The following is a 14,003-nucleotide window of genomic DNA, read 5'->3' on the forward strand; positions in this document are numbered from 1 at the left end:
GGTTTTACCCTCTCGAGTTTATGAGATTGATACTGTAGGTAAAATGTATGCTGTAATGTAACAACGTAGCACGAGTTTAGAATGCAGCCATGCGATTAGATCTCTCGCCTGGTTGTGTTCATAGTGCAGCTCTTCTCACCGAATGTGTAGATTTATATTATGTCTCTTGGCAAGTATACAACTGCCTTCAGATCCTCTAAATATTGAAATTAGCTCCCAAGGTTTAACCGTTTACATCTACTGGTGTGGAACATCAATGGTGATTGCCCTCTCACACAAGTCAAATAAAGGGGTCTGAACTCTAAACTTAGAGATATACAGCCTTTTCAGGATTTTCTCAGGACCCGGTGTTTGTCACCACCCTCCAAACTGTGTGCCTTTCCAAAACAAAGATAATTTATACGCTAGCCTATTCACTATTTGTACGTCACTTAGGATAAAAGCGTCTGCTATATGGAGAGAAAAAAACATTAGACCATACACAAGGTCTTAATGTTGGCAGTTTCATACCAAAGGACTGGATTGCAGAAATGAGTGTCTAAACCTTGTAGCTTAAGCCTGGTTTATGCTTCAATGTCAAGAGCGTCTGCGCAGGGTTAGTTGAGGCGGCAGAGAGCCGCACAGGGCCGCAGAGCAACGGCTATGTGCACAAGCTCAAAAATCTCGAGATCGCAGAGCCGCACAAACGATGATTGGTTGGATGGCGGAGGGAGGAGTTACACAGAGTTGGGATTTCTGGCTAAATTTGAAATGCATCTCTTCGTCCATGTTCGCATCTGCCGAACAAGCACACTGCACTTTTATCTACCCCGTCGGCCTAAATGAATAGTCATGACAAAATCTTTATATATATATGATGGGAGGGGCTAACTCTGATATTGCGGTATGTATGTAGTTGCAGTGCATTGTAATCAAAAGCAGCTTGTGTGTCCTGGCCCAGTTGAAGTGCAGGGCTGTGTGTATCTCAGCTCCTCGGGACTGTACATAGGACCTGTTTTTTGAGACCCACGTTGTCTCTCTACTTCCTGTAGTACACAGGAAGTTCCTGTGGAACTTCGCGTCCTCGTCACCCTCTTTGTGAGTTTAGACCCACGTGGACGAAACGCCTGATGCAGGATGGGCCGTCGAGGACGAAAGATAGCTGGAATCCATTGTTCATAAAACAATATATATATATTATACTATTGTAGTAGACTACATTTTAACCTTTGGAAAACCTTTTTTGCAAATATTTCTGTCATGTTCTTTTCACATACAGAGTGAAAGGAGAGAAGAGGAGAGAGGGTGAGTGTCGAGATGAACAGAGAAGCCTATAACAGAGTAAAGTAGAGCAGAGCAGAGTACAATAGAGTACAGTAGCGTATAGTAGAGTCTTCATCAAGTACTCATCAATGATGCAAAAGTTTTTTTTGTAACTCGACACAAACCAAAAAATGTTTTCTCCACACACAACTTGATCCCTAAACAACTTTTTTTGTAAAACTTTTTTCCAAAAGTATTTGTGAAACCTTTGGAAACTTTTCTTTCCAAACTTGTTAGATTTTTTTTTTACTTTTTGAAATTAAATCATTTTGAAAAACATTTTACTTAGGGAGAGGAGGAGGAGGAGGGAGACAAGGAGGGAGAGGAGGAGGGAGAGGAGAGGGAGATTACAGGTCTGGACAGGTTGTCCAGCCTTGCTTCTAACAGGCCAGGCAGAGGGGTGTCAGACGAGGAAAGAGACTTTACAACTCATTCCTGTTAGACCAGACACCTCAGACATCCTCATGTTCTGGAAAGATCTGAAGGGCGACTCACCTTACAACAGCTGTGCTGATGGTGGTGACTGACTGACATACACCACTGCCCTCAGATCCTCTAAATATTGAAATTAGCTCCCAAGGTTAAACAGTGTACATCTACTGGTGTGGAACATCAATGGTGATTGCCCCCTCACACAAGTCAAATAAACGGGTCTGAACTCTGAAATGAGAGATATACACCCTTCTCAAGAATCGCAATTTTCTCAGGAAACCGGTGTTTGTCACCACCCTCCGAGCTGTGTGTCTCTCCAAACCGGAGATTATTTTTAGGCTAGCCTATTCACTATTTGTACGTAATTTAGGATAAAAGCGTTTGCTATATGGGGGAAAAAACTGGCACAGGTGTGTTGGTAGGGACTTGTGTGAACAGGTGGGGTTTAGGGGAGGTGTGTTTTGTGGTTCAGGGACCAGGGGTAGCAGTGGGCTATGTGAGATAACATCTGGAGGGACTTTTTTTTCCTCCAGCTCATTAGCAGGTCATTACAGCTGGAAATATTTTATGTCTGACACAATCGTTGATTTGTTGATTTGTGTTTTTGGCGGGCTGCTCACAGATTTCTGCTGAGAAAGTCCAAAATATCATAACAGAAAGAGAAAGGGGAGGGCAGGAAGAGGAGGAGGAGAAGGAAAATATGGAGGAGGGGAGTTAGAGGAGGAGAAAGAGGAGGTGGGGTAGGAGGAAGAGGAGAAGGAGGAGTGATTTCTGGGTATGGTGAGAAAACACAAACCAGTAAGAGAAAGTATTCAGGCTCAACACCAATAAGCAGCCATTCCAGGAATTGAAAACAAAGCCTTGGACAGACTGACTAAATCTGACTTGACTCTAACCATAAAGCAGAATTAAAGACACCAGTATAATTAAAGATGAAAGTACCACTACAATTACAGAATTTTGAGTTATACCATAGTTTGTCAGCATAATATGGTTACAAAGTGTTTGTTGGGTTCAGAGTTAATTTTTCCCAGTGATGACTCAGTGACACTGGGTTCCCAGTGTGGTGTAGTGAGGTTTGAAGTGAAGGGGTCACGCAGTCTAGTGTGGTTTGAAGTGAAGGGGTCAAGCAGTCTAGTGTGGGCGTGAACAGTTCCCCTCCTGAGGAGAATGGGGAAGGGCTGGGTCTAGTCTAACAATTCACGACCGGATATAGTCCTACTGTTGAAGTCCTCTCAAACTTCTTTAAGTTCTTCCAATGAAGTTCTTCTTTTGTTTAGTTTGTTAGTCCTCGCCTAGCTTCCCCATGTTCCTCGCCTCCTCTTAGTAAGAAACACTGTGATACAGTTTGATAGGGGATCATTAAAGCATTTGACTACAGTTAAGAGGTTGCAGGTTCAAATCACCTTGTACATTTGCTTCGGATTACATTACAACTCAACTTTTGGGCATAGATACACGTGACCAATCAGCAAGCGGATGTTTTGAAACAGGCTTGTCTGTTCCCCTGTGAAGACTATCTCGCTACGCCCAATCTCTGCAGACACAACCAAAAAACACACAACTTTGTGAGCCTGGCAGTAGAGCAAGCGTCGCAGCGCGACCACACGGCACCGAGAACAGGTCGATCCGAAACACACTCCACTCACTCCATGCAAACAGCTCCCCGGGTCTGACCGATGAGACACTGTCCCATCCCCTCGAGGCATGGCAGAGCTCACAGGGTGAAACCAGACCCAGGATGAAGCCACCGACCTGATCTCCCTCCCGTCATCCACGCGCTAGCGGGGGGCTCTGGGAACAGCTGAATGGTATTCCAGAATGCCTCTTATTCCACAGGATCAGAAGAAGAGAGTGTGCTGGCTCTGTCTGTTCTCCTTCAGAGGTTTCGCCCCGGACTCCTGCACTTGTTTGGAAAGTGATGGCTGTTAGAGTTGATGAGAGAAGTCCCTCAGACAGCACTGCTTTCAGTTGAGGGAAGCCACGGGTCCTAGTGCCTGCCAGGTTCACTTCAAATGACCGCATCTGGCAGAGAAGTGCTGGAAAGGAGGATGGTCATACTGTGTGGGTGTCAATCATCAGGTGTTTGCTGACATTGAGTTACAGGGACATGGATTGGATTTAAAGTGAAGCACATGCAATTTTGTTTTCCTCCATCTCAACTATCCAGATTTTCCACCCTGCCAGGAAGTTGTTGTCATCTAGGTGAAAGTTGCAGAGGATGAGAAAGGAGAATTACTACAATGACAGGCATTTTCACACAAGGTTTCTCTGGCTTCACAGATTGGAGTGTGTGTTTGTGGGGGAGTGTGGTTTGTGTGTTTGTTTTGGAATGGGGTTGGATGTAGTGTGTTTGTGTGTGTGTAGGAGTGGGTTGGGGATGTGGGTAAGGTTTGTGGTGTGTGTGCGTGCGTATTAGTGGTGTGTGTGTGTAGGAGTGGTGTGTGTGTGTGTAGGAGTGGGGTGTGTGTGTGTGTGTGTAGGAGTGGGGTGTGTGTGGGAGTGGGGTGTGTGTGTGGGAGTGGGGTGTGTGTGTGGGAGTGGGGTGGGGTGTGTGATAGTTGGGGGTTTCAAGACTCCTGTTCCTCAATTGTTAAAGGGTTTCTATCTAGTTTTGTTATCATCATGAGTGGCTGTGTTTCTTTCCCGTCCATATGTTTATGAGATCATTGAGATGGATGTTTATACAGTTCAGACCCTTTCCAGGGGAAATGGAGAACTTGGGTCTTTTCTCTGTTACATGACTGAACACTTGGAACGTTCAGATGCGTTCCCTTTACGTGAGCTTCTGTCTCTGCAGAGCTGTCTTACACAATGCAGTGCTACCTCCTCCCTCCTCCTCCTCTCTCCTCCTCCTCTCTCCTCCTCCTCTCTCCTCCTCTTCTCTCCTCCTCCTCGCCTTCTCTGTTCACCTTCTCCTCCTCTACCTCCTCCTCCTCTCTCTTCCCCCTCCTCCTCCTCTCTCCTCTGCTCGCTACCTCTTTCTCCTCTCCCCTCCTCTCTCCTCCTCTCCCCTCTTCTCTCCTCCTCCTCTCTCCTCCCCCCCTCTGTCCTCCTCTGCTTTCTAACTCCTCCTCTTTTTTTCTACCTCCTCCTCTGCTCTCTTCTCCTCCTCTTCCTCGCTTCTCTTCCTCTTCTCCTCCTCTACCACCTTCCCCTCTTCCTCCTTAAATCAAAACCGCGTTTTTGAGAACTCACACGAATTAGAACGTACCAGCTCACATCCCTGTGTGACATTTGATTCCCATGTGTTTGTGTTTTGCCTCTAAAGACCGTCTGGTTCCCAAGGTCCTGAAATTGCTTCCCATTTGCAGTGGTTGTCTGCACCCGTGCAATCTGGGAGTAGGGTTACTGTGAGGCTTGCTGCTCTGGCTTCTGGGGCAGTGACCTGCTCAAACACCCCTGGTGTTAATGGCCCCATGGCAACATGTCAATTTAGCTTCAGGGTGAAGAGGAAGAAGGAAACATCAGTCCAGATGGTGGCTCTTTTTCCATCTCTCACTTTCTGAGGTTCTCTCTCTCTCTCTCTCTCTCTCTCTCTCCTCTCTCTCTTCTCTCTCTCTCTCTCTCTCTCTCTCTCTCTCTCTCTCTCTCTCTCTCTCTCTCTCTCTCTCTCTCTCTCTCTCTCTCTCTCTCACACACACTCTCTCACTCTCTCACTCTCTCACTCTCTCTCTCTCTCTCTCTCTCTCTCTCTCTCTCTCTCTCTCTCTCTCTCTCTCTCTCTCTCTCTCTCTCTGGTTCTCTTCCTCTCTCTCTGGTTCTCTCTCTCTGGTTCTCTTTGGTCCTCTCTGGTTTTCTCTCTGGTTCTCTCTCTCTCAGCAGGCAGAAAGACAAGCAAGAAAGACAGCCAAGCAGGTTTGTGTTATCAAATGTCAAAGTAATTAATACTGAGGGACCTACAACATTAAACTAGGCCTCATTTCAAAGAGACCGTGTTTGGTCTGACTGGCTATCCTGACAGAGCTAAGTGTAACCAGACCAGGAATGAAACTGTGGCTCCCCTCAACTTACATTTAGTTGATTGATGTATTGAGTTGTAAATCCCACATATTTAAGAAGAGAACACAGCAGTCCTTGAGGTTTTGAAGATAGGACACTTTTTATCCATTCTTTGAAATGTGGGCCTGTAAAATGCCCGCGAATGGATGGATTGTGAAGATGTGTCAGACCTGAGGTAAATTGTCTAAGAGGAGGATGATCTGGGTCCAGGCCTGAATGAATTGTATTCAACAGCTGGCATGCGATGCGTTTGTATGTTGCGCAGCCTTAGGCCCAGAGGAAAGATGACCTGTGTTGTCAATGAAAGTCTGGAGGATGGAGGCAGAGTTACAGTAGCGCTGGCCAGGACGTTTGGACGGGGGTCAGGGGGGGGGGGGGGCAGTAGAAGAATCAGAAGGGAGTTTTCTGAGAAAAACATGATTGTTTAGTAACACCGCAGGAATTCTAATTCAATCGCGCGAGAGTGAGCAGATCTGCATGAGCAGCTGGAGGTTAGAAACAGGTTACCTGCAGAGTAGGTTCTCACATTCAGGACAAGAAATATGCTTTGGTCTGATGGTGCATGACAATAAACATGTACTTATAACAGAGAACATTAGAAGTAGTGTTAACAAAAACAGATCATGAGTACACAAGTGCAGAACACAATGACTGCCAGAGGGGAGTGGTGGTGAGAGTGTGTGTCCAGAGTTTGTGTCAGAGACTAGTGTGAGCAAGACAAGATCTCTCTCACCCCCAGATCTCCTCTCACCCTCCTTTTGGTGTCAGGGGGAGGGGGTGGGAGGCTGTGTGTGTATGAGCCAAGGGTGGATGTGGATGTGGAGCAGGGAGTGGATGTATGTGTGAGCCAAGGGTGGATGTGGATGTGGAGCAGCGAGTGGATGTGTGTGTGGGACATCAGTTGACATCTGTTTTGAATGACTATCATCAGATCAGAACCAGGCCAACTAGTTAAGACTCAAGCTCAACAGCCCCCCCGGTTCTGGAAAAGGTCAACAGGTCAAAATATTCACCAGAAGAAGAACCAAAATCAATGAACAGCGGACAAGGTGGATGTGAACTAAGTCCTCTCTTCCCGGCACCCTTTTCCCCCCCTCTTGTAAAGTAGACATGATGATAAGATCACAGCTCTGTGCTCCAGAAGAGCAAAGGAGATTTGTCTGTGAGGTGACCCCTGACCCCTGACCCTCCGGACACCCTCCAGCCTTCACCCCTCAGTGCGAGCTCCCCCCAGACACTTATCTCCTCACAACCGGCCCTTTCACTACAGGAGCCTCCCCCTCTATCTCCAGGGCTTCCCCTATGGATCCAAAGCCAAACCCAGCTAGCCCACACAAGCCTAGATAGCCGGCTGCAGTCAACTGCCGTCCAATTCATGGGAGGGAGGGGGGAGAGGGAGGGGGAGAGAGGGAGGGGGAGAGAGGGAGGGGGAGAGAGGGAGAGAGAGACCAACCTGTTGTAACCCTGCACCCTCCACTCTGTCTGGTCCAGACTACCCCCCTTCCCACCCCTACACCACCACCCCCTACCCCCCCTACCCCCCTACACCCCTACACCCCCACTCTGTGTCTGCCTGTAGACAGCTAAGACCCGGAGCACACAATGCCCATGTTGTTTCTGACAAAGAGGACAATTTTCACACTGGCTTCAATTTCACTTGGCCCCCCCCGAAAAAAGAAGAAGAAATATTCCAAAAATGTCATCATTCTGTTTCAGTTCATGTCACAATTGGCTCAATCACTGCCCTCCTGCTAGTTTTGTGGGATTAAGTGACCTTCCATTCAGCAACCACTTCCCCCCCCTAACCTTCTCCCCTCCCTCCAATCAGCGTTGAGTTCAGACTTCTCTGAACTCATGTGAGCACCAAAAAAAACGATCTGGTCTGAATCCAGTTCGGTACAATCATTTCCCTTTCTTTATCTCTCTTTCATTAACAAATTACAAACTCCTTTTCTATGTTTTTAATCATTTTCAAATGAAGACCGTTCCTTGAGTCCAAGATCGAAATATTTTTGGAACTGTTCACTTTGGACTCTGGTCTTCTGGTGTACTTGCTATTTGCACTGTGTCGATTTAGATAAAACTTGAGTTTATTTTTTATTTTATTTTTGGGGGGGGGGGTTTAGTGTGTTCCTGTCTGTGTGTATTTGCGTTCCTTGCCATTCATAGTTTTATGACGATGTTGAGAGAGAGCATAATGGCATATCATGGCACTGAGTTCATGAGCGACGCATACCACACGTATAGTTTACGAGGCGTTCGCACCACAGTGGCAAATACGTCACCAAGACCCACATTAACGTCCCATAGGTCCATTATCCACAATACGGGACTGTGACACTGGGCTCTGGCTGGACGCCCACAGTTTCCACCCTGAGGGGGAAAGTCGCGCTCGCTCCATAAACCAGCGCGTGCGGAGCGAGAGCTGGGACGCGGAGGACAACAGGAAGCCGTTCATGAATCCAACTCTGTCTGACGAGGAATTTGCTGTGGTGGGTTGGTGCATACAATAAACATAGAGGTAAATAAACATTCACATTTTGTTCATCGCTTTGGATAAAAACGATTGATTATTTTATTGTAAAAAACTAAATTCCGCCGTGCATCATTTCACAGCACCCACCAATTGGGTAAAAGCGTCTGCAAAATGAATATAATTGAATGTAAATATATTTTCCCTGTAAACCTGGAAAGAACTCAACTTATTCCTCCTTCAATAGACGACCTTCAATAGAAAGTATCCCTCAAAATCGCTTCCATCTCCAGATCAAGCACTGCACCTTCATCTCCTCGTCTTAAGAACGAGCTCACCAGATGTACAGCATGACAACCATTTACGTTACGTTAGTTACGTTATGTTAGTTACGTTACGTTAGTTACGTAACATCAAAGATCCCAGGTGCGAAGGGAGTTTAAGTGATCTAAAAAAGGAGTCTGGCTTCTCAGCCTCTCCATCTGCAACAGTTTGTAATGTTGCAAAGTTGTACTGAAACATAATTTCAGTTCCTCTGAGAATCACAACTCATACCTGGATCCCTGCGGCAGTCTCTCTATCACACCTGAGAGCGTTCAGTTGAAACAGATGTGAAACATGTTCCTCATTAGAAATGCACATCCGGACTCATACAGTGAGTGGGAGAGAATGTGTCTGATGGATGGGGAGAGATGTGAGATGTGGAGAGAAAGAGACACAGAGGGAGACACAGAGAGAGGGGGAGAGAGACACAGAGGGAGACACAGAGAGAGAGGGAGAGAGAGCGAGGGAGACAGAGATACAGAGATAGAGAAAGATTTATACCGAATTAAGGACAGACAGAGAAAAAGAGATAAACACAGAGAAACTGAAATAGCGAGAGAGAGAAGGGAGAGAGGAGGGAGCGACAGGGATAGAGGAGGGAGCGAGAGGGAGAGAGGAGGGAGAATGGGATGGAGTAGAGACCAGAGTATCTCTTCACAGTTTGAACTCCCAGCACCCTGTCCGGCACTGGTCCATCCATGGGCCTCTGAAACCAGATCTGGAGGCACTCCTCCCTGTCAGGGAGGCTGGGAGGGGCTGGCGGGGTGGGGGCTGGGGGCCCAGGGGCTGGGGGGGTGGGGGCTGGGGGCCCAGGGGCTGGGGAAGGTACCTATTATACCCCAGCCCCGGGACATTGAGGCCGACTCTGCCCCCCCCTTCCTCCCCCTCCTCCCCCTCCCCTCTTACCAAGAGGATCAGATGACCCTGCAACCTTTGAAATCGGGGATGTGATCAAACGACATCAGGAACCACATTCAGTGAATTACAGCCCCCCCCCCCTTCCCCCTTCAGCACACACTCATGTTCCGAGGCACACAAGCACACACATACTGAAGTTAATACATCCCTTGTGGGCATTGTCAGTTTCATGCAATGGGCCTCAACTTTGGGAACAAAGAACCTTTGAGAGAACATATAATATTTTGAGACAGATCTGGTCTTTAAAAAAGAGGAAAACAATGGCGCAGGCAACGCTTAGCGGTTTGATACTCTGATAGCGGGAGAGCGCCTTCCACTGGCGTCTGATGCTCTCTGCTGCTCTCTGGTGGCGATGAGTGGAATCACTCTTCAGAGTTAAATATTGGCACCGAAGATTGTCAAACTGTGAATGATTGCAATAGGAAAAGAGAGGGAGAGAAGGAATATGCAATTTCTTTCCCATAAAAGGGTATTGATTTATAATGTGAGTCTGCCTGTTTTCATTTGAATGAGGTTATTACCTGAAAATCATTCACGAGCAGTGATCAGCAGCTGAACTATGTAGCTTGTGCTTGTCAGACTCAGATCCCAGTACAATACGTTATTTCATGCCTACATTTATTGGTTTGTTTATTGGTTGAAGATACAGCGCTCAATTATTGAAAGATTTGTTTGTTTGCGGACCTCAGCTGTGCTTCGCAGCAACATGGTCCTGGGTTCGATTCCCACTTGGGCTATGTCAAGTTATAGGCCAGATACGACCTTCTGAAGGCCATCAAAGCAGCGAAAAGGGCCTACAGGACCAAGGTGGAGTCCAGCTACCATGGCTCTGACCCCAGGCGCATGTGGAGTGGACTTAAAGCCATTACAGAATACAAAGGGAGAGGCTACAATGAGACCCAGTCTTCTGTCCTACTGCCAGACGAGCTGAACTCCTTCTACGCTCGCTTTGAGAGGGACAGTGAACCCCCTGCAGTGGAGCTACCTGAAGGCCAAGCCAGTGGTGTGCCTACACTAACTGTAGCTGAGGTGAGGCTATGCTTTAAGAAGATCAACCCTCGCAAGGCACCTGGCCCAGACGGCATATCAGGTAGGGCCCTTAGGGGCTGCGCTGACCAGCTGGCAGGGGTCTTCAGTGACATCTTCAACCTCTCCCTTAACCTGTCTGTACTCCCCACCTGCTTCAAGAGGACCACCATCATCCCTGTGCCCAAGAACACCAAGGTCACATGTCTGAATGACTATCGCCCAATAGCACTGACCTCTATCATCATGAAGTGCTTCGAGCGGCTAGTCAAATCATTCATCTGCTCCTCGCTGCCCCCCACACTGGACCCTATGCAGTTTGCATACCGGTCCAATAGGTCTACAGACGATGCCATCGCTCTGACCATGCACACCGCTCTCTCCCACCTGGACAAGGGGAATACATATGTGAGGATGCTGTTCATTGACTACAGCTCTGCATTCAACACCATCATCCCCTCCAGACTGGTCTCCAAGCTTGTGGACCTGGGACTAAGCACCTCCCTCTGCAAGTGGATCTTCCACTTCCTGACGGGGAGGCCACAGGTGGTGAGAATCGGTGACCGCACTTCATCTGTACTGATCACCAACACAGGCACCCCCCAGGGCTGTGTGCTCAGCCCTCTCCTGTTCTCCTTGTTCACCCACGACTGTGCGGCTACGCACAGCTCCAACCTCCTCGTTAAGTTTGCTGACGACACAACCATCGTGGGCCTCATCTCTGACAGTGACGAGTCAGCCTACAGAGAGGAGGTTGACACCCTGACATCATGGTGTCAGGACAACAACCTCTCTCTTAACATCAGCAAGACCAAGGAGATGATTGTGGACTTTAGGAGGCGGCAGGAGGAGGAGCATGCACCCCTATTCATCAATGGATCGGAAGTGGAGAAGGTCAGCTGCTTCAAGTTCCTCGGGGTGAACATCAGCAATGACCTCACCTGGTCTGTTCACACGGACAAGGTGGTCAAAACGGCCCGTAAGCGCCTCTTCTTCCTGAGGAGACTGAAGAAGTTTGGCATGGACTCAGTCATCCTTACTAACTTTTACAGATGCACTATAGAAAGCATTCTGACTGGTTGTATCACAGTGTGGTATGGGAGCTGCACAGACCGGGACCGCAAGGCCCTACGAAGTGTGGTCCGTTCTGCTGAGTTCATCATCGGCAGGAAGCTCCCAGCCCTACAGGACACCTACCACACACGTTGCCTTAGGAAAGCCAGCAGGATTCTAAGAGACTGTTCCCACCCATCCTTCAGTCTCTTTACCCCGTTGCCTTCTGGCAGGCGTTACCGCAGCATCCGGTCGCGCACACGCAGACTGGACAACAGTTTCTACCCAAGGGTCATCAGGCTTCTCAATGGACACTGATATGGACATTTTTACTGCACACTAGTCACTTATACACTGTCACTTTCAGCTACTGGTTGCTCTTTCAGTAACATTGCACTACTGTACCTCGCCACCAGGCTCCTGTTTGGTCATTGACAAAGTCACTGATCTGTAAATTTGCACTACTGCACTGTACTCCATTTAGGTTAGATTAGTTTATAGGGTTGTAACAGGTTTTTTTTTTTTTTTTTTTGTGTATTAGGGTTAGTATAGCGTACTATTTATTGTTATCTGTAATTTAGGAAGTTTTAGTGTTAGGGTTAGTATAGTCGTTTATTTATTGCTATCTGTATATTTAGGAAGTTCACTTATCTAAGCTCAGCATAGATGTAAATTTGTTCTGTGTACTTATATGTTATGTTATGCCAAGTGCTTGCGTTGTCTTGTCTTAAGAATTTCAGTGCCCAGTCTAACCTTGTGTTGCTCTGTGCACCTGACAAATAAAAGACTTGAACTTGAACTTGAAGTTATCTCCCTGGCTGTTCTGTGTGGAGTTTGCATGTTCTCCTCTTGCTTACTTGGGTTTCATGTGCTAAATATCCCAAATGTGAAAACATGCAGAGAGGACAGCTCTCCTGCCGCCCATGGTCTGGGTCTGAGCACTAGGCCTTGGCCCCTGGCCAATGGGAGCCCACTGCTCCTGTGTGCGTGTGAGTGCACGTGTGCATGGTTTACCACTCCCATGTGTTACACGGATTGTGAGATCAATAAAAGTATTCTTCTCCTTCTAGTGCCACTCTAGTCAACTGTGTACGACAACTATTTTTTTTAAAGATCATTTTGTCCTTACATGACTCCAAAGGGATGGTTTGTGGTTGTATGCTCTCGTCATTAGAGACATTTACAGTACTGTCCTTCAGATCAGGTGTTGCGTCTACAGGTCGGGTGAAACAAGTCAGTGGGGTGTAGTTAGCCCCATCCACCACATGGGGGCAGTGCTGTGCCCTCAGAGGTCTGCCGACCACTCCAGAGGAAGACTGGGAGAGAGTGGGGGATGAACCCAGGTCTCAGGGTTTGTTTTCACGGAAAACCACTTCAATCTTCTCAACCCAGTGTGAGTTATACACAGCGAGGTTATGAAGTAGAGGCATATTCAGGTCTTAGGGTTAGGGTTAGCGGCACACCGAACAGTCAGATTTGTGGTTGAGGAAGCCTCACCATTGGTTGGTCGAAAAGCAGAGAAAACCGATTGTATAAAAAAAAGAAACCGTTCAACAGAGAGAGAGAGAGAGTGAGAGAGTGTGTGAGAGAGAGAGAGAGAGAGAGAGAGAGAGAGAGAGAGAGAGAGAGAGAGAGAGAGAGAGAGAGAGAGAGAGAGTGTGTGTGTGTGTGAGAGAGAGAGAGAGAGAGACAGAGAGAGAGAGAGACAGAGAGAGAGAGAGAGGAGAGAGAGAAAGAGAGAGACAGAGAGAGAGAGACAGAGAGAGAGAGAGAGAGAGACAGAGAGAGAGAGAGAGAGAGAGAGAGAGAGAGAGAGACAGAGACAGAGAGAGACAGAGACAGAGAGACATGATGATGACGTCTATAAATAGATAAAAACACCTCTCTTGTGATGTGGGGCTTCATGTTATATGCAGGGAAGTGAGACCTCACAGTGTCTCTGTAGTTCAGCAGCTGTTCACACTAACAGGATTTACATTTACATTGTATTCATTCAGTGACGTATGCAGAGTGCATGTAGAAAGTGGAGCAGAACAGTGTTTCGATAGTCAGCGTCAAGGAACAGTCTGTATTTACCAGGCATAGTGTAAAGTAACCACATCTCTGCTACCAGGCACAGTGTAAAGTAACCACATCTCTGCTACCAGGCACAGTGTAAAGTAACCACATCTCTGCTACCAGGCACAGTGTAAAGTAACCACATCTCAGCTACCGGGCACATTTCTGCCATATAGTCTGTCTACCATCAGAGAGGGTTGTGATTAGAGGGGGGGGGGGGGGTTGAGGTGACGCAATAACAAGCCACTGTTGTCAAGGTGGTGGAGAGTGTTTGTGTGCTTGCATGTGCGAGAGTGTTTTGTTGCACACGTGCGTGTTAGCGTGAAGTCATGCACAGCTAACACAAGTGTCTCTGTCATTCACCGGCACCAGCAGTAGATCCTGCTGAGGATCCCTGGGACACATCAGTGTTCCA

The sequence above is a fragment of the Hypomesus transpacificus genome, chromosome 9, assembly GCF_021917145.1.
Source record: "Hypomesus transpacificus isolate Combined female chromosome 9, fHypTra1, whole genome shotgun sequence".
Taxonomy (NCBI): Eukaryota; Metazoa; Chordata; class Actinopteri; order Osmeriformes; family Osmeridae; genus Hypomesus; species Hypomesus transpacificus.